The sequence below is a fragment of the Myotis lucifugus genome, unplaced genomic scaffold (assembly GCF_000147115.1).
Source record: "Myotis lucifugus unplaced genomic scaffold, Myoluc2.0 scaffold_52, whole genome shotgun sequence".
In the NCBI taxonomy this organism is placed as follows: Eukaryota; Metazoa; Chordata; class Mammalia; order Chiroptera; family Vespertilionidae; genus Myotis; species Myotis lucifugus.
Window position 1 is genome coordinate 2,484,159 of NW_005871100.1, and position 27,741 is coordinate 2,511,899.

General features: G+C 39.6%; 1 protein-coding gene and 1 non-coding gene across 3 annotated transcripts in view; one reads left to right on the plus strand and one right to left on the minus strand.

The window, feature by feature from the left end:
- The window catches only part of CREB5 (cAMP responsive element binding protein 5), a 381,586-nt gene that overhangs the window by 30,973 nt on the left and 322,872 nt on the right, over positions 1-27,741 (minus strand). The gene's annotated exons all lie outside the window — the stretch shown is intronic.
- On the plus strand, positions 18,632-18,738 carry LOC111826056. Its single transcript, XR_002829299.1, has one exon. It is a non-coding gene; the product is annotated as a U6 spliceosomal RNA (small nuclear RNA).

The window sequence follows — 27,741 nt, forward strand, 5'->3', positions numbered from 1 at the left end:
ATATAAAATGGGAGGTCGTGAAGCTTCCTACAAGGTGGTTATCTCCTCTCTGTCTTCTGACACGATCCTTAATATGCTCCTTGACACTATCACTATCTGTCTGTCTCCACCACTGGATCTGCCTCATGACCAAGGAAATGGAACAAAGCATGAGGCCTGAGACATGGTGTGTGTGTGTGTGTGTGTGTGTGTGTGTGTGTGTGTGTGATGAAGAAGGAGGAAAGGAGTGGGGGAAGGTACCATAGCACATGACCAGGTCCCAAACTAATGCAGAATTCTGCTCTGAGATTTTCCTATGGCCCCTTAAACAGGACCCTTGTTGAAATTTTTGGATTCTGTCCTGTGGAGTTCAAGTGCATTCTTCAGGGCAGCCAGTTACTGTTCCACAGAGGTGTGAATGTCCTGGAGTTTCACAAGCACAATACTTCACATTGTGGGTTCAGAATTACTTTAATTCCTCTTTCCACCATCCTGCCCCCACCCACATTAAGAAGCTGTTGGATCCACAGAGAGGCCGAGCACAGCCAGGACTGAAAATGCCATGAAAGCAGCCAAAAGACCTGCAGAAAACATTCTAGTATAAGAACATAATCAAATATTAACAAGGAGCACGGTCCCCAGTTTTGCCTTGATAATGGTCAAGGTCTGACTTTACCAATGACATGAAGTTTAGGTAAAAAGCTCTGTTTTCCTAAAAGATAAAAAAAAAAGCCATCCTATCATCCCATTTCCAAGCAGCCTTATCTAAGGGTAGTGGGCTAAGGTTCTGCTCTGTAGAGCTAATAAAAAGCTCCTCGAAGTGTTCATATTGGGAAGCCCAGGAATCAGACAGATCAAGAACCCTTGCATTTACCCACCTAGATCTGTTGCCAGTTCCGGATTGTTCCCTGTGAATGATTTGTGTATTATGATCCAATGCAACATCCTAAAATGAAAGCACTTCTAAGAGAATTGTGGTGGACATACAATCCAGATGCTTCCCAATGCCGGTGACCCTCCTAAGACACAGCGAGAGGACACAGAAGAACCTAATGATGTCTGTCCATGTGCTGGTTTATCCTGACGGTGGCTGTTTATTTTGGGGGCTTTGAGAAACTGCATTAGGGACCAGCAGAAACACAAATGATGGAAAGTCTTCTTGAACTGTCCAGGCCTTTTATAGGACATGATTCTGCTGAACAACCCCGAAGAACACCGTGTCAAAACCAGTGCCTTTCACGAGAGTGACTTGAAATCAGGTCTTAGGCTACAAAGAAAAGACACAGAAGAAAGTTGCTCAGGTGTAAAAACGGATGAAGAATGGACCAGCGCATCATGCTGCCACTTACATTCCCTAAGACTCTGGTAAGCGTTCATTCCAGAAAGGCCCCCGACCTGTTTGGCATTAGAGGTGGGGCCCCCAAAAAGCAGACATCACAACACTTGGTTCGTGAACCACATCACACCCTCCAATCTTAATGAGAATCTTTGGGCTTAAGCCACAGGCTCAGAACCGAGCCTCCCCTGCCAAGGCAGCACACTGATCTCGCTTTCCCACAGGCCGGCATGGAATTTCAGCATCCCTCCACAGGGCTGGGGCTCAGGGATCCATCATCAGGGCAGCCAAGTACATTTCTCCATCCACAGCGACTCTGTCCTGGACCTCAGCCAAAGTGAGAAGACCAAGGAGGGGGAAAATCTTATAGCTAAGCAAACTGAGCAGGAGGGTTGGGAGCAGCGAGAGAGGGTTGAAGTGGCTAATTTTTCCACTTTCCCCCTGCTGCGGTTAAAGCAGTGACAGATAATTTATCACACATTTTGATTGCACGCCAGCTGGCTGTAAAAAATAAAAAAAAGAAAGAAAGAGTTGTTTATTAATTCAATTAGCTGGCTTATTTATCAGGGCTGGGTTAGCAGGGGCGGTGAGAAGGCCAAAGGATGCCCATGTCAAGCTGTCTCTGGCAGCCCCTGCAGGCAAGTGGAGACACGCATTCTTACCCCCCAAGGCTTGGAGTGTCATGTTCGCTGTGTTTACCCTGAACGCCTGGTACGTGAGGAGATAGCCCATCAATTGTAATGAAATACTAGGATGGGAAGATGCTCTGAACAGGACAAAGTCATCTGAGTGATGACAGTCATTAGTGTTTATCACCCATTCCACGGCCACTTTCAGAGAATACGGCGTCCTTTCCGGACTCATTGTGGTTGTTGCTTTTGCTGGTTTTGTATTTGTTGGTAGTGACTTCTACACAAGGCTGCCAGTGTAGCAGCAGTTCGTCCGGGCCAGCGTTGCCCAGGACTAGAGAAATCATTCATTCAGTACGTGGCTAATTCAAGAAAATCCATGAAAGGTTTATTAACTGCTGTTTGTGCCAAGCTCTGTTTGCGGCATTTTTACTGATGTGATTGGTTATATTAGATCCTCAGGTGGTGGATAACATTTGCCTTTTTTTACCATGAGCCAGCTAAAGTGGGGATTTTCACTGATCCATTGAAGGTCTCCCCAAGGCTCTGAAATGAGGTATCTCTGAAATGAGGTATCCAGGCCCCTCATTTCACTGTAGTTGTCCCTCCAACCCTGCTCTTGGCTGGTCTAAGCCAAACGTCCATTTGGTAACAGATTACACATTTCCGACTAATCCTGTGGTGGCCAGTAGAAAAGAAGGGGGAAAAAGATGTTTACAATTTTATTGTTTTATTTAGAAATATCCTAATCATAAGAGTGTAATGTATGTAATACATGCATTTGCTTTTGTTTTTATTTGGAATATAAAAAGTTCCCTCAATAGCCTTACATATAAAATGTTTTACAAACTCGCCCTAGCCAGTTTTGCTCAGTGGATAGAGCGTTGGCCTGCGGACTGAAGAGTCCCAGGTTTGATTCCGGTCAAGGGCACATGTCTGGGTTGTGGGCTCACTCCCCAGTGGGGGGCATCAGGAGGCAGCCGATTGATGATTCTCTCATCATTGATGTTTCTATCTCTCTCCCTCTCCCTTCCTCTCTGAAATCAATAAAAATATATTTAAAAAATGTTTTTCAAACTTAAAGTAAGATGATGTTTCTGCAAATATATGAACATACTAATTTTAACATGTAATTTGGAACAAGTGATATTGCTGATAAAAAATGGAGGAGAGGAATCATAAGAATGTGATAAATATTCCTGTTAATCAAGCAATGAATGTGATATGCAGATGATGCCAGTGATCAGACCAATGCAGCCACTTTAGTGGGGACACTGTATAACATGGGGAAAGGTGATTCGGGAGCCTTATCCCAGAGCCAGGTCTTGGGGGAGGTGAGGGAGACACCTGAGCATTCTATTGAAAGTCAGCAGTCTGCAGGTATATTATGCTAAGAGTTAGAGCCTCTTCACTGTTCCATATCAATCACTGATTACATGGGGGCGAGGGTTTCCCCCACTTTCTAGAACTGTCAATCATCTTTCTCCTTCCTTTCTTCCCTCTCTTCTTCCTTCCCTTCCTCCCTTCTCCCAGGCATGCAGCCCCAAGTATGAGAAGGAAACCAAACCTCAGGGCACAGGTCGATGTATTGGAAGAGCTCACAGCGGAGTCACCTTGCTGTGATGCCTTTGGTCTGTCTGTTCCCTAGAACCTATTAAAGAGCCTAGATTGTCCCTCTTCCCTTCCCCTTTGGTGAACTCAGTTTCCAGCTTGTTGAACTTAGCTTCTCCTTTGACAATTTGCTAATTTCTAAAATGCCCCAAGAAATACCAAGTCCTTGCTGCAAGCTCTTGTCAATAATATTTCCGACACTTGCTTTCCCAGACCTAAAAATGTCTATGGAGTTGAATAAAATCAAGTGGAATTAAATCCCATTTTCCTATTAACATCTTTTGTCTCATTAGTTGTGACTGACTGGGAGCTTCTGCCTTCAAAAATGGGAAGGAAGCTGTATGTGGCGACACACTAGTATTTATTTCATTTCTTCTTTTTATTTTCAGATCAACTTAAGTAAAAAATATTTAATTTTAAGACTTATATATTTTATCTCACTTTGGGTTTTCTCCCATTTTTCATATGTGTTCAAGATTTCCAGTTAAGCATGCTGTTTTAGCTTCTGCTGCTGCTGGTGCATTGACCTGGGAGCTTACAAATCATGTGACAATTCTGTCTGGAGATGGCAGAGCCAATGCAATTATTCTACTAGCATTTCTTTAACTTTTTATATCTTTAAAATATTTCTTCAGTAGTCTTGTGTATAAAACACTTACTGTGTTGTTTCCATCAAAAAGAACAGACAGAAGTGTATGCAAACACATCTATAATTGGTCAGCAAGTTTATTCATATGTAGAAAAAACTGCTCCATTTAAAATTCACATTGTTGAAACCTAATGTATTTTTTTTAATTCAGCCACATCCCTAGTAAAAGTTTAGCTTCTAAAGTTCATTTTCAGTTTTAAAATTGTAGAAAAGTCCAGATCATCTGCCCCACAAGTCTAAGCACAATATATATTTCTAGAGAAAACAGTCAGTTCTTATTCAAAACAACAGACTACTTGGTTGACGGGGAATATCACAAGATAACTCATACCTTCTCTTTGTAACTATCGTGTCCAAACTCTCAAGGTGTTTCAAATGATAAATTACACTTGAAAAAGCAAGAGAAATATTCTAAAAAGTGAGGGGAACACCCTCGTATTAGGGGGAAGCCACCTGGGTGCGGAGGGTCTGGCTTCTCCTGTTGGGCAGGAAAGGCTGCGGGTGATTTCCCCTGAGCACTCACAAATGGGTTTCTCAGAGTGACTTCTGGAGTTTGTTTCCAGAAGGTTCTTATGCCTGAACACAGATTTTACATTTCACACTCGATTCCTTTGGAAGTTAAAACACTGCCAGATAATTTCACTCATGTAGACTCATTGAGACCACAAATCAACATTTTAGAAATTCTTCATTGTTTCATTATAGTCTATTGAGCAGCTTTGTATAAATAAGACTTATAATTTTTATTCAGGCCAGTCAAATTCATTTGTGTGTTTTTTTTCAGGCTTTCTCTTTCATTTTCCCTAGAGAACGAGTATCCCATCTGCTTTGCCGAATGCAGGATAATCGAAGGGCACTGATCCTCCAAATGGCTTCATTCGTTACTGTCTCTGGATTCTCCAGGGCATCTGCCCCTCAGGTCACTCTAATCACAATCCAGCCTCCCATACACTTCCACAAAGCTGGTCTATGCCTACTTTAGGATGTAAAATATCTCTCCCCTTCAGAGTTCAATGTTACAGAAATAGCACAATTCCAATTTAATATACATTCAGAATGTGGCATTATTTAGGCTAAGGGAGTTTTAATATAATTTACTATTCTGCCATCATAAATATAAACTACAGAGCAGAAGGGGGAAATGGGCTGCAGCTACTGAATGCTAAAATAACAAACAAACAACCAACCATTGTCTTGTATGCTGAGTATATGCTTCAGTATATTTCAACAAACAACAGTTGAAAGAACCACGAGGCTAAAGGGACAGGTGATCTAAACAGGTCTGACTTAGAAGCATTTTAATACGTACAGCGTTAATCATGCTTTGAATGGTGGAACGCCTTTTCCATTGCTTAGTTAAGGGCTACTTGCTCTGCTAAGAACGGGAAAGCTGGGTTTTCCATGGGGCAGATAGAGCACACGGACTTCGGCAGGGGGTGTCTGGATAGCTCACTTGACAGTCAGCTTCTCCATCTCTGGGGTTTAATGGCACAAGCGTCACACTGCAGACTGCAGTTCCCTTGCCCAAGACATAGGAACCAACTGGATAGGCCGGCAGTGTGCGGGAGATGCAGGGAGTGAAGGGAAGCAGGGCACCTGGCTCCTACCCTCAGGAAACTTGCTGTCTAGTTTGAGGAATAAAAAGTATATACACCACGGGCAAATAGTCATCGGCGCCAAATTATAGTGGGAGCACAGAGAGTGAGTGTCAGAGGAGACAGAGCCCGACAGCATCGAGGGTGGCCAGGAAGGTGAGTCACAGCCAGGCGGTATTCAGCTGGATCTTACAAGACGGTTTGAGGGGGACAAATTCCAAGTTTCTAACAAGGCTTAGATGCCCCGTGGGTAACAGAATGAGCGTCTTCTCATCCTCCATCCATGCTAACATTCGTTATTTACTTAAAGTGACCCCAGATGCTAATTACCTATCTAGGTTGACCCTTCTCTTTCAGCAACCAAACCAGGTTATGCCTTTGGTCAGTTTCATCTATAAAAAAGAAAACATTGACTCTGCCACCAATTGATGGCCATTGGGGTAAGCAGGCTGGGATGCAGGAGTCCACATAATGTAGAAAGAGGCATTATTTATGCTATAAGAATACTCCCTTCTCCTTTACCTAAGAAGAGCTCCACAGGAACAAATAATTCCAGTTACTAAATATCCCAGGATAACAAGTCCATTGATCGCATTTCTTTAATTTTTAAACCGTGGATTTCCTTCGTGTCTACCACCCCCCTGTCTTCTCCTCTGAAGCAGGCAGGCTGGGTTCCAAAGCGGTACCCTTTACTCTTCTTCCAGGAAAGAACTTTTCAAATAAGGTCCTAAATGCTCACACAGTACTTAGCGAGCACACATACACCTACACATGGCCCATACTTGCCAACTTCTGACATGAGAATTCTCAGAAGCACACCAACGTCTCTGTTTGATTTAAATTTATTTTTAATCACATAAAATCTAATTTGGAAAATTGATGCATGGGATTTTCTGAGTCACCAGAAGCTCTTTGTAAAATTGCAAATGCATCGAGAAGGAAGAAGTCTGCCTTGGCATGGCTGGTATTTCACAACAACGGTAAAAGCGATCGGTTTCCTCAGTTTAGAATGAATGACAAGAATTTTTAAAATCTATAAAAATGTTATTAAATCCTAACATAAAGTCAAAATATATTTAAAATATATTTGATGTATCTGACTCATGGGGAAGAAGTGGAGGAAAAAAGTTGTCGGTATTTTGAAATAAGTTTATTTTGTTAACTTTCTTTTTCAGCCTTATTTAATTACTCAAATGATATTTATTATTCTGGATCACATTAATTAATTATAATAGTGATTTTTACTCTCTACGCCCAGTCATTTTTATTGTGTTTGGCAATATACTAGGACATTTTCCATTTCCTTAAGGAGTTTCCAAAAATGATAATGATAAACGTAATTAGAATTCATTTTATGCTCATACTCCCTATTACTTGTCTGTGGATGGAAATAGTCCCTGTATCTGTAAATGGATTTCATGAGGGAAAGCATTATGATTTTTAAAAAATCTAACCAGTGTTATATTTCCAACATGATCGGGAATCACAGACTTATAACAATAATCCGTTCCAATAATAACTGATAGTCAAGTCGTAAAAGGTGGAGGAGTAATTTCCTACTTCTACATATTTATTGTGCCCCAAGTCCTTAAAGTGTTATTTGGCCTTTTTCAATGTACAATTATTGTAATCCTCTGCTTTTAAGTCAAAACTTATTGCTTATTGCTTATCACTAATTGTGACAAATATGACATAGCTTTTATTAATTGGACATTAAATTATAATACAATTAGAAAACTCTGTTTACCTAAAGATGTTTTTCTACCTCCTACAAGTTCTCAGTATTTTCTTATGGAATTTTTTTATTTCCCATTCTCTCCATGGGAAGAGTAGGCCCTGGGTGTCTGGCCATCTTTCCCACCATCATGTGAAAACAAGGTAAAGGTATTCACAATTCAGTATGGAAACATCAACAAACAATGCAGGAAAGATCAATAAACTGGTCTCCTTCAGGGGATGGTCCCATAAATCACAGTGCATTTGTATGAAGACATGTCGTTCAACCAGAGAAATCGTGTTTTCAAAGAATATTTATGCTTAGAGAAAAGACCAAAAGAAAATATTCTGTTGACAGTAGTAACCTGTGAGTAATTGGGCCACAGGTTATTTACTTTTATTTATTTTTATTTTCTTCTATATTTCCTCTGCTTTTCCTCAAAATTGTTTTTTTTCAATTTATATTACCTTTCAATCAGAAAAAATAAATACAACTTTTAAAATTAGCCAAGCATCAAAGAATTTAAAAGAAACAGTGTGAAGGTTCATATTTGTACAATAAAAAAGGCTCCAAAACAGAGAGGATTCCTAAGTCCCAGAATCTGTGATGGACAAACATCTGGATGGCAGATTAATTTGTCCTTGTTCTGATTGTTTTGCAAAGGTGCCTGCAGGACGTCACACTGTCTTTCTTCTTCCTTTCACTCAACTATAAATCACCTACACTGTTACTGCAATGTAGTTACATGAAAAATTCTGTATTTTAAACTAGGGGGTATTTTTCTGCTAACCTTTCTATACCAGAGTCATTTAAGTCTGGAAGATAAAACAAACATGGGAGGGAAATTACTATATGGGTTTTTTACTACAATGAAACTATATCAACTTGAGGTTAATGTGTAAATGCAACCTGGAATAAGACAATTTCATTCACAAATTGAAGAGCAAGTGTGAAATTGTTAGAGAAATTTAAGAATCGTGACATTCAGGGAATAATGCAGCGAATGCAGACATTGTTTTAAAATTTAGAACATTACAAAAAAGAAATGAAGAAACCAAAGTGAAAAACAAACAAACAAACAAAAAAACAGGAAAGAAGAAAATCCAGAACATTAAATTGGGGATCACAATGATTACAAGCAAGCTAGGAATGTCTTTGGAGCTTTCACTTCCGTGAAAGAATCTACTTAGGGAAAACGGTGCAGCTGCTTTAGAAAACAGTTTGGCAGTTCTTCAAAACTTAAACAGAGTTACCACATAACCCAGCGATTCTACTCATAGGTATATACCCAAGAGAAATGAAAACATGCATACACACAAAAACTTGTAAGTGAAGATTCAAAGCAACGTTATTCACAATAGCCAAGAAGTGAAACAAGCCAAATGTCCATCAGCTGAGGAATGGAAGAATACAATGTGGTATAGTCATAGGATGGAATATTATTCGACAATAAAAAGAAATGAAGTGCTGATGCATGATATATAGTGGATGAACCTTAAGAACATTATGCAAGTGAAAGAACCATCTCAAAAGCCAGATACTGTAGGATTCCATTGGTATGAAATATTCCAAACAAGCAAATCTATAGAAACAGAAAGTGGCTTAGTGGTTGCCAGGGACTGAAGGGGGAAGGAGGGATGCTGAGGGATTTCTTGTGGGGTGAAAAAAATGTCCTGAAGTTACAGCACTAATGGTTGCACAACTCTGTAAACACACTAAAACCACTAAACAGTACATTTTCAAAAGCAAATTTTATGGTATATGAATTCTATCTCAGTTTAAAAAATTGTTTTTAATTCTGCTATCAGCTTTCTTGTTCTGAGGTGCAGTTCCTCCAAATGAAAAGCAGGTTCATATTATTTTTTAAATTTTTCCAAGAAGTTTCAACTTCTGGACTAAGAAATTCAGAGTTCTAGGAAACACCGAGATTAAAGAGAAACGTTCTGGTCGTCTCTAGTAAATGTGAGTGGTTTTTATGACAGTGCTGCTGAACTTCTCAGCTAGGAGAACCAGAAGACGGAACCTTGATGTTGTGTCAAGGGACAGTGACATAATGGCAGTGTCCTCATTTGTATAAAAATGACAATACTTGCTGGATCTCTTGTAGCAATTCAATTCAAAAGAGCAAACCTGTATTGTGACCTCTGCCCAAGAAACCTTTAATCTCATAGAGGGTGAAAAATATATAGGCAAATGATCTTAAGACAATAGTAATGTCAGGATAATGCTTTTAAAATTTTATGGACTCAGATGAAAATACACTAAGTGTGCAAAATAAATAAACTTCAAAAATGGAACACATAGCAGTCGAAAGAAATGAACTACGAGAATCAACATGATAAATCTGATAAGCATAAAGGTGAGTGCCCCAAATAATCAGGTTTTAGAATATATACAGCACAATAACATTTATATAAAGCTTATAATACACTAAATTACTATATATTAAAATTAGATGTCCCTTAATATTATATATCCATTAAAATTAACATATTATATATTTATCTGCATTTACATAGGTAGAGATAAATATATATAAGATATATTATTATATGAGGATATCCATGGGAAAATAAATGCCAAAATCAGATAGTGGTTCTTCTAGTCTTCAGGGGCTTCTGAACTAGAGCTGGTAGGCAAATTGGTGATTATTGTATTATTTTTATACAGTTTTATATATCTTAAGCACTGTGTGATAATTTTTCAAAATTGGATTAGAGAAAAATTCCTAGGTCAACATCTGTTGGGCGAGGCTAGGGGATAAGGGAAGACTTCCAGGAGGAGGTGCCGGAGCTGGGTCTAAAAGGATGCATGATGTAGACAGGCAGAGAGGAAGGGGAAGGCATCGTGGGTGAAGGGGATAGTGAAGGCGAACAAACAGTAACAAGGGTTTAGCATTAGGGACCACAAGGTTTCTTTAAGCCACACAAACATTTCAGATCGCAGCTTCCTATAGATTTCTGAACCGCAGACCACAAAGGACACGGAGATTTTTAGCAATCATGGTGCCAAAAGCCTGATATGTTAAAAACAAAACCCAGCCAGAATCCCAGACTGCGTTTGGAGAGTTGCAAACTTGTTCTTTCTTTTTCATAGTGAGAACAAATTGGGATCCCCGGACTATACCACTTGGGAGATGGTGGGCGAATAACTTTATCCACAAGTATTAAGTTGTTGCCTGAGGACAGCTGAGTAAACAGTTTGCTAAAGTCTGTTTGAGGACTGCCAGCTAGTTACACCCATAATTTCATCTCTATTAACAAAAACAACTCATACTGTCGCAGTGCCCGGCTTTGGCTGCCCCATGCCTTGCAGCGTTTGAATTATGGAGTGTCACTTGAGGAACATTCTATAGCAGGGAGGGCTGTGTTTTGATCTGCTTTCATTACCCACCCTCACTCTGCTGATTTATGGCATACCACGCAGAGACCTAAATCAAAACTAGAAAATACGTGTGAAATAATGCAAAACAGAGTCGCAGCATTGGCAATTCCGTAATTACACCTGAAGGGAAAATAATTATGTAATGCCGTATGGCAAGCGTAGGACTTAGCATCACGAATGTCCATACTGTAAATGTAGGATTCTGGGAAGAACACGAGGGGTCTTTGAAGAGAAGCCGAGGGAAAGTTTGCCTTTCAGAAGGGCCCAGAGACAACTCTGAATATTTGGCCCTAATAATACTGTTTATAGTCTGGGAAATGAAGGCTGAGTAGAGAAGTGACATGGCCCTGACAAATGAATGCCAAACATGGGACAAAACTCAAGTTATTTATTGTTTCAGCTTAGTCTCGACTACTACTTCAGCAGCCCTTGGTTTTACCATCAGTTAAAATTCTGAAAGTGTGAAAGCAACTTATTGATAAAAAACAGAAAATTCTCCAAGTCTTGACAGCAACTATGAAATGGAAACTAAGTCAACATTTAAAAAACAACAACAAGAATCCTCATAGTTAAAAAAAGAAAAGATGAAAGAATTCCTCAATAGTCAAGAATTTGAAACTCTCCCCTACAAGTCTATCAGTTAATGAACAACCTTTAAGTAGAGGGAAACGTGAGATAAATGGCCTGGGCAATATTCCAGCTTAAATCTTCATGTTGGAAAACACTCTCCATCCACCTCTACATTGTAAAGCATGGCATGGGAACTGAAATGAAAGATGCTAGGAAGCAATTAGGGGACTAAGGCTCTTGTAGGCCGACTTCCTTCATTAAAAATTAGCTCTGAGTTTAAGTGCTCCCTAAGTCCCTCAAGTCACTCACCTGGGTGGAGTCATACTAGATGAAATGATTTGAGCTCAGAGGTATCAATTTATATAACTCTAAATAGGAAAATTGGGAAAAGATATAGGCTTCTTTAAGAAACAGATTGGCAAACGACAGCCCTTAGGCCAAATCTGGCCAGCTGTCTGACTTTGTAAATTAAGTTTTATTGGAACACAACCGTGCCCATTCATTTATGTATTGTCTATGGCAGCTTTTTGGGTGGTTACAGACACCATATAGCCCACAAAGTCAAAATATTGATTATCGGGTGTTTTTTTTGGAAACAGTTTGCCCACATCTACTTTAGTTTACCAGTTACGTGGAATAGCTTCAGTTTTTTAAAAACTTTTTAGAGTAGTAATTGATAAGAATAGCTATCTAACTCGGCACAAACTTTCGGTATTTATGCTTAAACTTTAGAATGAAAACTTACTTTGCTACATTCTTTTTGGTTATTTTACTTTCCTAATTAAGGGTAAATATATATTATACAGTCAATTAGGCTATGACATTTGGAAATAGAGTATTTTTTTTCTGAATGAAAGAATGACAGTGGGGGTAAGTGGAGTTCAACACAAAGTCTTAAGATTCATTTTGGAAATCAATCTGTTTAAGAAAGCATTAAGATATTAAAAGAAGATGCAGAATGTAGGCTTAAAGGAATGTGGGCTTGAAAATAATAGTAAAAAAATTCTAAAGCTCTTTAAAACATTGCCTTTTAATAACTAATTTAAACCTTACAATAACCCAGTGAACTTTTTAATCTCATGGCACACATAAACTAAAATTCTGCAGCACACAAAAATATATATATTCATTTTTTTGCAGATCTGACCAAAAAAATGGTATAATTTTGATTCATTCACACTGGACAGCTATTATTGTGTTGGCTGTTGTCACTGTTTTATTTGACAATCTAAGGGAAAAGAAGTCAGTGCCCCTGACTAAATAGTCAGGTACTGCATGTTTAAAAAATGTGTGCAACACATCAGTGTGCTGCAGCACACCCGTTGAAATTTGCTGCAATGACCCATACATTAGATATTACATGGTCCATTTTATAAGGATGGAATTTAGATCAATGAAATTAAGAAAGCTACCTAAGATCCCTGACTAGCAAAATAATAGACCAGAGCCAATCACAAGGGTCACCTTTAAACCCAAATGCTTCCGATATTGCATTGTGCCCAGCAATGACTCATAGAAGGAGGACTTGCTTAGGAAAGCCAGCCTCCCTTATTTTAAACTTGGACAAGTCTTTTAGTCTCCCCAGCTATCAGTTAACTTACAAAATTAAATGAATAATAGCATTCTACAAAGGCTTTACTGTCTTGCTCTATGAGACCTATCATTGAGAATTTTACTGTTTTTAGTTAGAAAGTGTCTTTAAGAGAGATTTACCTGTCTTTCTTAATTCATAGAAGTTCTTGCTCCTTTCTTTTTAAGTGTTTGGTGGGATGGACCAGTAGTTTCATGTGTGGGGTGCTGCCCCTGACGGGATTTGGGGCTCAGTGATCCTGAACTCACAGCCCCTGCTGGTGGGCTGGCTTCACACTCCCCTGGCCCCTCATATGGGCATTCTATTCCCCATTCAGTTTTGACCCAGCTTCCAACTTAAGCATTTTCTAGACCTGAGTCCACAGATCCTAGTGTCTAGCTGTCTGAAGTGGAGTGAGTGTCTCTAAAGAGAGATTCTGCCAAATTCAGGAAACTCCACCGCGTCTGCTTTCTGAGGAAGTAGATTTTATAAGTGAAACTATCCCATGTCTCTGAAAGTCTAGGCTGGGCAGCCAAGGTAGGTGGTTGCCCAAGAAAGTGGGCGAGTTTCAAAACGAAAACTGTTCTTTGCTGTCTAGTTTTTACCAGGCCAGGAAGAAAAAAGTGACTTGCCCTCATGAGAAATTTACTGCCAGGGAAACACGGAGACCCACATGCCAGCCATGCTGAGGAGGGCTGGGATGTTCTCCGGCTCCATGAAGCACAGTCACTCAACCTTTTATTACATGACCAAAGAAGAAAGTTAGAAGGAAGAAAAACGTCTTCTCCTGAGAGATTGAACCCCACCCTCCCACTCACCCACCCACCCATGGGGAACTGTAAATCAGATATTACCGGCATGGCAAATTGGCAGCCAATGCTTTCAACATTACCAAGTGCCAGGTCTGGGACTCGACACAGATCCTTTTTTGTTTCAGGTACTTGCCATTAAAAATATACTTGGAAGTTTATGGAAGGGTTAGCGCTACAAATGAAATACCCAAACAAAGAGACCAGGATATGAGAGGGGCTGTCCTGCTTCTAACATATGCTAGGAGCCCGATAGAAATCATTTCATGCATTTACACAAGTCTCTGCGGTGGGTGTTATTATCTTCCTATTAAAGAGGAAAAGGGGTCCTAATAGGAGGGAGAACTTGCTGAGGCTCCTTTGTGAGGAGAACCCCCTATTCTAAGATGGTTCCCTTGATAGGCAACATTCACTGGCTGAATATTTCCCTTGAAAAATCTTGAGGGTTGTGAACATGGAATTTCAAGCCTGTATTCTTCCCCTAAAGGAAGGGCCACTTTCTCTTTTTGCTTGCAGAACCACTAGGGTCTTAGAGATCAGTTCATCCAAACGCCCTCACAGAGCAAAGACGAAAATTCAGGCAGAGAAAAGTAGGGTGATTTATTCAAAGAGAAAAACTAATTCATAACAAAGTTCTTTTCAGCTCTACTGCAATTTCATGTTTTATTTTTACTTATATTTTGTTTTTGACTTTAAATAACTTTACTTTTCAATTACAGTTGACATACAATATTACATTAGCTTTATATGTACAACCCAGTGAGTTGACATTATATAACGTACTAATTGATCATCCTGATAAATCTCCTATCCTTCTTTTTTAATATATATATTTTTTATTGATTTCAGGGAGGAAGGAAGAGGGAGAGAGATATAGAAACATCAATGATGAGAGAGAATCACTGATTGGCCTCCTCCTGCACACCCCCTATTGGGGATCGAGCCCGAAACCAGGGCATGTGCCCTAGACTGGAATCAAACCCTGGACTCTTCAGTCCACAGGTCGACGCTCTACCCACTGAGCCAAACCAGTTGGGACTCTCCTACCCTTCTGACATAGTTATTACAATATTACCTAGCAAAGCTATCACTTAGAATCAAAGGACATATAAAGAGTTTCCCAGACAAGGAAAAGCTAAAGGAGTTCATCATCACCAAATCATTATTACATGAAATGTTAAAGGGTCTTCTTTAAAAAGGAGAAAAGAATAGAGAAAAAAAATGAACAATAAAATGGTAATAGATACCTATCAACAATAATTTAAAAACAAAATAAACAAACAAGTAGGACAGAAACAGACTCATAGATACAGAAAACATTTTGATGGTTGCTAGATGGGAGAGGCTTAGGGATATGGGTGAATAGGTGAAGAGATTAAGAAGTACAAATTGGGAGTTACAGAATAGTCATGGGGATGTAAAGTAAGCATGATGATTTTGTTTCTAACGTAACAGGAAACATCACAGTTAATTGGAGAAAGAAAAAAAGTAGTGCTGATGTTGCAACTCAAAGTTTAAAGCCTGTCTACGTTTGTCTATTGGCAAAAAAATCATCAGTAGATTATCAACTATAGTATCATTGATGTGAGTGTCTTCACCATAATTAGGTTTTTGCTCCTTTTTCTTAGTAATTTTTCTGGTTATGGAAACCAAATCAGTAAGTAGACTTATGAATGGGGAAAAAAGGATCATAATAAAAGACCTAAAATATATAACAAAATATCTCATACAGAATTTCTTGTACTTTATTCAGGAAGGCTGGCTAATGAAGATGTTTTTGGGCAGGACTGCATAAGGAGGTGTAAATGCCCTGGTTTTTGTTGTTTCTCTTTCCACACTCGAAACTTTGGTGATGGGATTAAGCTTACAGCTGGAAGCAGATGCTCCAGTATACCAGGCAAAGGATTCCCACGGACACCCAAGAAGGCTTAGCCTGGGCTTGTGCCTGGAAGTGGCCACAGTTCTGCTTTCTTAGGCAAGACAACCAACCAAGTTGCAGCTGAAGCTTTATTGTGTTTCCCCCTCTCCCCTTCTCTTCACCAACTCCCCTTCCTCACAGCTCACTGTTTCATAACTCTCACTCCTATACAAAATTTTCCATCTGAGGCAAGAATAAGGCTAATGGGAGAAGTTGCTGTGGAGGCTCATCTTCGGTCTGAGGTCAGGTTCCATATCTGTCACTAGGCACAGTTATACACAACGATGGCCCTACTGTCAATACTGGCTTAATATCACTACTGGCAATAATCCCCTCTTTTTTTGGTAATGAAAATGCTTGATTTTAAAGCTGGAAGGCTGTTCCAATGATCCTATTCATCCCAATTTCCAGCTTCCTGGTTTGTCCTATTGAACCAAATAATGGATCTCTTCATTTTGAGTATGGTCATACTCCAATTGTTCCCCTTGGGTCCAAGAAATTACATTACAGTTGGGTAACCAAGGAACTTTCCCCCTGTCCTCCTGAATAAGGAGTTAACTTCAAAATCGAATTGCATGCACTCGAGTGTATAATTAATTACTTCTACTTCATAGCTGCAACAGGACATGTGTATTGAGGATCCAGGACATGTTCTTTATATACACGGGAGGTTTATAAGCCAACAACGTACACACAGAATGAGGTTAGAGCTGCAGGCCTGGTCAAAACAGGACTAATTTATCTAAGTTTCAGTAAAAGAAAATAAAAAAAGAAAAGAAATGTCTTTTTTTTTTACTACATCCCTAACTTTTTGCATGTTAATCCTTCATCATTGAGACCAAAGATACATGTGTTGTTGGTTAGAGTACCAGAGGACTGAATTTACAACCAAGCATTTATGGGTAGAGGTCAATGCTTACTCATTTATAGGACAGGGTCTTCTGAATGGTCTGGAAGGATAAGAGAGGTCTTGCTTTGCCCAGGAGGCTGCCTGAGAAGGAAAGGGAAGAGACTGAACACTATCCTCAATGAAAGCGCTCAACTCAGATCTTATCAACTGGTTGAAACTGTCTCCTTCTGGGAAGTTGGCCAACGTGGTTAACTCATTTGGGTGGGAGGAATTTCTTTATGTGATGTCATTAATGGTGGAACTAGATTGGAGCTCATAACAAATTTTAGTGTTTGTAGGATTCTCTTGAGGCTTGTCCAAAAGTGACTGCTTAAAACCTTAACTTAGTCATAGAAGAATTAAAAGTAGAGATTTTATGGAGGAATCCTTCTCCACTAATCACACACGCAGTATCCTCACAAGATTTCCATTTCACCCTCTGATCCGGAAAAGCTCACTGACTATACAGCACTCCATGTCAACCTGAGGTAAGATCAGTCTTTCTGCAACTCTAACTCCTTTCCCACACTGCAGATTTCCAAATACTGAGGGTAATTGCTACATCTCAGGTTAGGTGTTGTGATTCCTTTACTCCTACTTCATGCAACATGGGTTTTGGCTTCTTTACCCATTCTGGGGACGTAGAAGTCCCTCCAAGAAGGGGGAAACTCAAGCATGGGAGGATAAGTGCTTCCAAATGCCACCAGTCACCTTCTTGAAACTTCTCCACCTTTACACCGTCTTCCCTCGAGAGTCTTTTTCTTCACTAGCCTTTCCTCTTTCCCTTCTGGGGATAGGAAAGAAGAGTGCCTCCCTCCCAGAAGGCATTTCATGCCCCTCAAATCTCTTCTTCCCCACCCCCACTCCTCCACACAATGGATCCAAATCAAATTTAATTCTGCCTTTTTACCAAATAAGTCTAATGTATGCAAAGTCCCAAAATTGTATAAATGATAGTACTATTTTTTTTATCCTTATGAGGATCTTTTTCAATTAACCTCTCTCAAATATGTTAAGGATATCTGAATAGTTTTTCTAAAGGACATTTATTAAAATTTTAACTTTTTTCTTTTTACAATGAAATAAAACTTTAATATATTTGCAGGCCACCTGAATGGATGCAAAATCCCTTAAGCAGGGATTACATTTTAGATGGATCATAAAAGATTGATCTTTAGGGAGCTGCTTTAAGTTGAAGAGACTTTAGACACCCTGGGCTGCTTCTATCCCCTAGTTGAGCTTTGGAGCAGGGGCTGGAAGGATATAGATGCTTTGCAGCTTCCTAATTTTAAAAGTAACTTTCTTTTGCATGAAAAAGGCCACTGAGCTACAGTTGAGGGTGGGAGAAAGGGTATTTGCCAATTTGTAGTGTGCCTCTCCTCCCCCCACCCAAGAGTTAAAGGTCAGAAACACTCATCAGTCTGAACCACGTCTGTCCAGATTCCCCTGGGAAACTCTGAGCATTTAGGGCCATGCTGGACTGAATGGTTATTTTGCAACAACTCTAATCAGAATTACTGCCAAGTTCAAAATGAACCCAGGTTTGTTAAGATATTTACTAATAGGAAGATTCCTGAAAGAAGAGAGCAAAGCTCAAACAAAGAAAACAATGTTATGAATATAGCAACCACAGAGAGCCTGGCTGACCCATCTCAGACTTTCCATTCTCTCTCTCTCTCTCTCTCTCTCTCTCTCTCTCTCTCTCTCTCTCTCTCTCTCTCTCTCTCTCCTTCTCTCTCTCTCTCTCATCTCATGCTCTCTGACACGTCAGTGACATCACAATGAAAATAAATAAGAAATTCACACATGGGAGGAGGAAGAATTTAAAAAATGGGCTAAGTTCTTAGGTACATAAATTCTAAATTAAGTCATTTTAATTTTATAAAAATGAAGTCATGAAGTGAAGACAGAACCTAAGGTCCCGAGCGGCTGTCCTTCCAGAATTTTCTCCCAGCACAGTTTAAAGCCAAGTGTGGTGCTCGCTTCAGCAGCACATATACTAAAATTGGAACGATACAGAGAAGATTAGCATGGCCCCTGCGCAAGAATGACACGCAAATTCGTGAAGCATTCCATATTAAAAAAATAATAATAATAAAATAAAGCCAAGTGTGTATTACTCTTTGTTACAACAAACACAGGAGCAAAAGAAGCAGAACTAGACATCAGCACAGAAGTAATGTTCAGGCTCTGTGTTTAAACTGGCGCACAAACGACTTATGTTTCCTTCAAGCTTTATAGAGGTTCAAAGCCTGATCATCACCCTGTCCCCTAGAGTTACCTTGGAAATGAAACCTTTCATTGGTGAGGAGGCACGGTTGCCCCTCCATTTTCCAGTGCAGACTAGGAGGTGAGGAGACCTGAGAGTCTACAAGGTTTACACCAGCTGGCTGACCTGGAGCCTGACGGAGGGTCTTCCTTACTATGACTTAAGGCTCGGGGACCCACGAGAGCCCTTCCCTGGTCACCAGCTCAATAAAGACAATCTGATGGGCAGTCTTCAGTCTTATGGCTAAAACCTGGGCATCCCCAGTCCTTCTTTCTCAAATGTTAGCTGTACTCTGATTCAACTTCTCTTGAGCTTCATGGAGGAAGCTAGACAACACTTAGACAGGGTTTGAGAGGACTGTTTAAATTCCTTACTGAGAACCAGGTGGGAAATTTAACAAAAATCCTTTTTCTTCTTTTCGTTAGACTTTATTTCTCATGTATTTAGCCAAATTATTTTGAAGTAGCTTCAAAGAGATGGTTTATAACATTGGTTCTCAACCTGTGGGTCGCGACCCCTTTGGGGGTCGAACAACCCTTTCACATGGGTCGCCTAAGACCATCAGAAAACACATATATACTTACATATTGTTTTTGTGATTAATCACTATGCTTTAATTATGTTCAATTTGTAACAATGAAAATACATCCTGCATATCAGATATTTACATTATGATTCATAACAGTAGCAAAATTAGAGTTATGAAGTAGCAACGAAAATATTTTTATGGTTGGGGGTCGCCACAACATGAGGAACTGTATTAAAGGGTCGCGGCATTAGGAAGGCTGAGACCCACTGGTTTATAACATAAAGAAACTGAGCATAATAGCTAAACTAATAAATATCCTTACTGAGTTCTTATTATGCACTAGGCATGTGCTAATGAACATACAAATATTATCTCATTTTATTTTTTAGGACTTCCAGCTTACACTCTGGAACACTGTAGCTCCAAATCTAAGCAACTGGTCCAAGGTGTTAAACTCATGTTAGTCTGATTTCAAAACCCCGGCCTTTTTCTGCTGTGCCACCCAAAGAAAACTTCTGTGATTAGAGTCAGTATGGACTTGCAGTTCATTCCCAAAGGGACCTGCACATAGGCACTGGCTTCAGCAATAGGCCACCACTGGGCAGAGAGAAGGCTGGAGTGGGGTGGTAGCCCTATTTGGAAACATGTTCTACCTGTTACCCCATTTATTCTCCTCTGGCACCTTACTGTGTGACCCTCATAAAAACTTCTGAGTTTGAGATCTGGTGCAATTGATGAGAAACAGATTTTCTGCTGGAAAACCAATAGGCAAAGAAGAGAATTCTCTTCTGAAGCCATTCATGTCTTGACCAATATTTTCCTTTCTCGGTATCGCTCCTGCTGACCCTCTTTTTTGGTTGCTTTTGTTTTTGTTTCCCCTTTCAGTCTCCTTTCTTGTCTACTTATGTCATGGCTCCATGGGAGAGATAAATATAGATGTCGACTCAAAGATACGGATAGGGCAAATATGATTTTGTGGCATTTGCTCTACTTGAGAGATGAAAACCAAAGGAAGGAACAACAGCTAAGGATTTAACTGCACACCCACAATCCACTCATGTTGCTTTCAGTGAAAATGCTGGTTAAAAATCCTGAATAAATATTCTCACATTTTAAAGTGCTGGATTTGTACAAGGGTAAAACATCTAGAAAACACACTCGTATGTTACTGTCCTTTAATAAAACAACTCAGATTGTGTTAAAGAAAGTCAGACCAGTTGGGCAATATCAAGATATCCACTAGTGTCTCTGCTCTTTATAGTTTCCATCATGACACAAGTGACTACCAGAGATGAAATATCCAAAGGCTAATTCATTATAAAGTCTGTTTTGGGAGCCTCTCAAATATTTTATGATTCAAAATAATGAAAACAGCACTCATGTAAATAAAAGTGAAATAATCAGCTCATCTTTGTCACTATTTTAATGACCAATATTTTTAGAAATGTCATGACTATAATAAGCAGAGAATTTGACTATAAACTTCACAGCAGACACATATATAAAAGACTATGTGAAGGCAAAATTGTGTTTGGTCAGGTAAGACATTGAAGTGATGAAAGATGACTTATGTGACATCAACAGGATGTAAGTCACCCTTCTAAATCTCATTATCCTCAGAAATGAATTACTGACAACAGACACAGAAATTACTATCAACACGCACAGCTAGACACTAGCAAAAACAAAAACAAAAACACAAAACACACACACAAAAAAAACACAAAGAATTCCCAGTTACTTCTTAAAAGATGTCAAATAAACCTAAGTTTACAAATTTAATAGTCTATCCATTGAGAAAAACATTTATTTCTCAGGAAGATAGCAACTTTATAAAATCAGTAATATTGGCTAAGAGTTTTAAAAAGTGGAAAAGCATACTCTGAAAATAGAAAACAAATAAATTATAGCTCAGACTTTCTTTTAACCCACCGGAATCAAACGGTCAAAGACCATCCAACAGGAATATTTGCACCAAGCTAATATTTACACATATAAACCCTCTAGTTTTAGTTTTGATCTTTCTCTTAAACATCATGAATTTTACAGCTTGGCAAAGTGTTGTGTTTGCTATCCAAAACCCAACTGGCTAATGGCAGACGAAAAGCGTCAACTTCTAGGTCCGTTTTCTTCTAAGAGTATCGGGGCCTTCCCTGCATTTCGGCTCTGGCTTGTGTGTAACACTGTGTAATCTGTTGTAATGTTAGCAAGATCTTATTTATAGTTTGGTTGATATTTTAAAAAATAATGAATCACATAAAAAATGTGAGAGAACTTAGAGGTGAATACAGGTCATTCGAAAAATGATTTCTATATCCACTGAGTGGACACTGAAGGAAACTTCTTCAGTGCCATGAATTATATTTCTATCCTACCCTCACCCAGTAAAATAATGATCTCATGCTCTTAAAAACAAGAAAAAATTTGGGAAGCATTTCTAATAAAAATGTCTGTTACCAATCATGAAAGCCCAGAATAAGAGAATGGTTTATAGGGACATTGATAATCTACTGAAAACATATTCAAGGGCCCTTTTACCATTAGGTCTGTGCTGTAAAGCACCCAGGCACAGGGGGAAAGTGGTGCCTGGGAGCAGGACCAGCTCTTCAAGTTCTGAGTGTGGGACGATAATGGAGGGGTGGGGGTAGAGGGTGTTTAACTGCATGGGAAACTTCACAGATTTCTTGACAACATTAAAGCAAAAGAACAAGATTTTCATATTCCTAATGACTAAAAATTTTTCCCCATCCCAAGCTTCTAAGAAATAGTGGCCTGTCTTGAAAAGCAAATTACAGAGAGAAAAGGGGACTCCCTTTGAAATAGCTCTTATTGTACTCCCCCAAAGAGAAAGAGCTGTTTTGATAATGCATGCACACCTCAGAACTTGAATACCTGTCAGTAAAGTACCGAGGGTGCTGCGGCCCGCGTAAACGAGTTTCATGGTTGTGGGAGCAAGCATGTTTGTGTATTAAAGGGCGGAACAGATCATCGGGAAAAGCACACAGGACCAACAAGAGCATTTCTGATGTGATCACCCTCAAGAAGCCCAGGGGCTGATGAAGACGCACTCGAAGTGCAGCCTCTCTGTGTTTCAAGGCTCCCACTTTATTCAAGGCTCCTGACAATCTGTGTCTTCCCCGGCAAACTCTGTGAAGGCAACTAACAAGCCCCACATTCACGGTGAACACTTTTATAAATAAGATCCTCAGGGACTTGGTATTTATGCTAACTAGTGATTACAGCCAAGAATCTCTAACGGATTTATCATGCCTCTCGGCTCTAACACAGAACGAAGCACTAAAGCTGCAGGAGGAAATAAATGAATGAACAAAACTGCACTGTCTCAGTGTCATACTGTCCAGAGGGCATCTGAGAGTCTCAAAAAGAAAAGGAAATGGCCGAGTTTAAGTTTAGGACACATAGCAACTTCACTTAAGGAAAGAAAAGTATACTTAGGATTATTAGGTTTTTATTTTATTATTTTTTTGTTGATTAGGAGGGATGATTCAAGGCACAGAAGGTCCTTAATTGTGGGTGACACAGAAATACAGTTATAAAATGGTCAAGAAAGTGATACCACAGCATATTTTGCTTAAAGTTCTGCAGCATTAGTTGTGTTTCTGCAGGAATTGCAGTTAACGCCATCTATACAATGTTAAGTCCTTGTCCACATCAATCAGAGCAAAAGAAGAGTGAATAAAGGGCCAGAAATTCAAACCACCGAATACAATATGTTGGAGAATTCTTTCAAAATGAAAAGTGATTTAATCTGTGACCTGAACATTTGAGCACATCATTTTGACATCTAAATCTGTAAAATTCTATTCATACAAAATTTGTTTTTGTTAAATAATGATTTTAACTGGTATCTTAGGATTTTCTGTGAAATGTGAAACATTTAAGTTAATAGACCACTCCTCCCCCCCTAAACAATCAAAATAATAGTTTATACCAAATGTGGCCACCGAATTAAAAAAAAAAAACCCAATAAATCTGGATTGCATGACCAGTGCTGCATGGATATTTGGGGGAAAATATAAAGCTTTAATTTAAATGACTTGGCTGGCAGGTTTACCTCTCTCCTCACTACAAACTTTCTTTTTCAAGGTGAGGTCGAAGCTCAGAGCAGTTAAGTTTGAGATTCATGTGTTTCACACTATTTTATTTTTATGTCACAGATTCACTTCTAAAAATTACTCTGTTTCTAAAAACAATCAGAACTATCTTTAAAACAATGATTTAAGTACTTAAGGAATCACCAAAACCTTCACAAGTCTTGGCATATACAATTGACTTATTTTCCTGAATTACCACTTTTACTCCATACACAAACATTTCCATAAGACAAATCACACACACACACACACACACACACACACACACTCACACTCACATGTTTAAAGTGACAATATATAGGGAAAAATATGAACCCTCTCCTAGACATACAAAATGTTAATTAACTCTAAGACTTTCTCTAGTTTAAAAGCCCTACCCTATCTGCATTTGTGATATTGGTATGGTACCACGAGAGAGAAATCTTTAATTAAGGTTTGAGTTTAAATTTAATTAGATAAATGTATTGTATGGAGATTCATACCATGTTCCCTCACTCAGCAGCTAAAGAGGTAACCACTCAAAAAACATTTTGCGAGCCCGGCTGGTATGGTTCAGTTGGTTGAGCATCATCCCGTGCACCAGGAGGTTGCTGGTTCTACTCCCTGTCAGGGCACAAGTCAGGTTTTGGGTTTGATCTATAGGGCATATGCAGGAGGTGGTTGATCAATGGTTCTCTCTCATCAAGGTTTCTCTCTCTCTCTCTCTTCCTCTCCCTACTTCTCTCTGAAATCATTAAAAGCATATTTAAAACAAATATTCTGCAGAGACCCTTCTGAAGAATGGAGATGTGCCCAATGACTCACCATTTGCCTTGAGCAGAGAACCATGAATTTGAGAACAAAAGGGGCCTTAGAGACCTTGTCTGCCTCTCCCAATTTTATAGGTGAGGTAGAAGCTCAGAGCAGTTAAGAAATTGCCGAAGGGCTCACTGCTGCTTCACAGAAAATGTGGAACCACATCTACAGTCTCAACCAAGGTCTTCCATGCTCAGAGGAACATACTTTACTCCTAAGTGAACCACTATATATGAAAGTATATTCCTTTCATCTTAATTTTTTTTTCTCCTCTTGAACGTGAGATCAGACATACATTGATGTACTTCAAATTTCTGGATATTAGAATCCATTTCTTTTGTCTCTCTTCCTAACCCTGTCAGTCTTACACTGTTCCGTGCTGTGTCACAGTTTCCCACGTGACAATATTCACTTTGGTTTAATGTGCGGGAAGCAGGAGGACATGTACATAGAGTCTCTGAGGGTCTTCCTGGGAGGGGAGCACCCTGTATCTGCCACTGTAAGCACAAGGAGACTATTTGTTCCTGCCACTTGGAAATATTGGGGAAAATTAATTAGTTAGCATTTGTAAAATGCTTTGAAAATGAAGAGTACTATTATTATACCTAATTAAATGTATCTCATATATTCAGCAACAATTTCATTTGTATTTGTTTCTGTGCCAAGAAAGTAGTGGTGTAGACTCACAGATGCATTCATACGAAAGCTAGTCATATATAGGTTTTACTTCTTTTTTTCTATTTTAAAAACCAATCGATCCTTTTACACTTCTTATCTCTAGCCATGGATCTGCTCCAAATGGGCATATATTCGTAAGTCAATGTTCTATTTTGGAATGAAATGCTTTTTCATAAATAGTTTGGTTGCACATGGTCAAACAATCTACCGACGAGGTAAATGCTGATTCACAAAGAGACAGCCACAAATGATAATATGTGCCCTACATAAGTGATGGCAAGACTGCCCATCAGATGAACACAAACATGCAGAGGCAGCATTGGTGGAAGCGAAACCTTTGGCAGGTCTGAATCATTCCCTGGATCGTCAAGGTGGTATCATTAGTAGGACCTTGTAAACATCTTTCTGCACCGGTCGGGCTACTGTCTTAACCTGCAGGAATGCCGCAGAAGTGCAGAATAACTTGGCCGGTCTGGTTTTGCTGCCACTCGCGGATGCCAACAGAGTCTCCAGGGAGAGTAGAGAGAGGGGTGTGTGCAAACCCAATCTGAGTTAGAGATCAGCTCTCCTGTAGGTAATGTTGTGTTCTAATAAAGACCTGGAAATACAGACTCAGAGGGTGTAATTAACAGAGTTGGGAAATCAAAAAGCCAGAAAACTGTTGAGAGAGAAGTATTTCTATTGTTCAAAACATGTTTTGTGCATTAGGAAAACAAAACCAAATTCTTTCTCTTGGCACCTACCCTGAAACGCACACCAGCTAATGAAAGGGGCATCGGGGTTGACATCATGGCATAACTAGCAGCCTGAGACCTATTTGTATGTGGTTTAGAAGCTAAATTCTAGTTTACTGCTGATGTCATCAGTCAAACTCGCATTAGTGATGTGGATTGGCAAGCTTTCCATTTCTTCCACATAATAAACAACCATGGCATACCACAGACAAACATAAACCTGAGCATGTCATGCGTTCTGCAAAGTGGCGTGGTATCTGCATTCCAAACAGTCCCACTGCCAGAGCTGCAGGCGCAGAGACAAGCGGGAGTGATGACACATGACCCTCCTGGTTCGCATTCTCTGTCCAAAGACAAGCGACCCTCCAACCAGCCTGAGCACCCGTGAGTGGCAATGGTTTTGCAGCAAACTTATTTAGCTGGAAACGCTGGCAACCAGTGCTCCACTTGGTAAACTCAGCAGGAAATAAAGAAAACTAAGCCCTCATTTAAGGAGCACGACCTGATCTGCATGAATGTGTACATTGTAAAAGTCTAATTGCGCATCTATAATTTCTGCGAGACAGCGCATATCTACTGTAAAAACCACAAAAGCACACTACACATCTGCTCGGGCTATTGAGATTCTGAGACTGCATTCTTCAAATGCATTATTCTAAGAAATCCCATGTAAGAATAAATAACCTAAGTCAGACTTCACATAGCTGGCAAAAGCAAATGTCAAAATTGGGCAAATTTATATTTTATTGCTTCTTCTCTTTATTTTGGAGCAATTTCCTTTCTACTTGGCAAGATACACAGTACCTTAGCCCAAACTCAGTTGCGTTTCCAATACAATCTCTGTGGCATCTATGTTAACAGAAGTGTACTGGGTAGGTATTCCAAAAGCTCAATTAATCATTATTTATCATCAATCTTGGTTTATTTAAGGAAAAAATGTGTGTGTGCCTGTGCATGTACACTCACACACAAACACACCTATCCATGGTTGGAATAATCTTCAGACGTTTCTACTGAAGTATTTTCTAGGAGAAACAGTTGAGTTAATCACCCCCAGTAGGAATTAGGGGTGCTCAGGACGGAGCCATCTGCTCCTCCACTGGCCTCCTGACAGTGTGTGCTTTTCATTAATGCTCGGTGGAATTACTGACGGCTCACTTTCAATACACTTTTCTGTAAGTCAACCAACAAAACTAATTAGGAGCCGTGAAAGGCTATATTGATAGAGTGAAACTATATAAACCAGTTCTGACAATCCTCCTGGAGGACGCCATATATCATGGACTTTGTGCTCAGCTTTGGGCTCTTTTTGGCTAGAATATAAATAAACTAAAGTAAAATCTCAGGTTTTAAAATGACTTTAAAGAACCACACGTTTCCTGAAAGAACCATTTTCAAATTACATATAAACATGTTTAATCGGTCTTTACTGCTCTAAGTGGCGGGGGAGGAGGGAGGGGAGGGGAGGATTTCACAGGGGCCTGACTCAGTGGCCTGCAGACTAGTGGCTCGGACCCAGCGGGGTCCCACATGAGGATACTGGGTTGATCTGTCTCCCTGAATTGACAAGTTAGGTCAGTCACAACTAATTTGACTGGCTTTTCCCTTCTCTTCACATACCAGCCCTCACACTTAGTAGCTACACTCCAACAAGCTGGTAGCTTGAATATGACAGAGTCAACCAAGGGTGACAACCAAAACCATTCAAGCACCACATAAGTTAAAGCAGCATCGCCAAACCAATGGCCACACTATAATTGGCATAAATGCACCTCAGCCCTGATTTCCACAGGCTACAGAAACAGCTCTTATGTGTTTATCCTGAGAGATAGCAAAGGACTCAGATGCATGTGGGCACAAATCCTCTCTGACACTTACTAGTTATTAGCCTTCTTAGTCTCAATATCCTCATCTGTGAAAGAACGACAGAGACAAGGTGACTGCTACTACTATGACTACTACCAC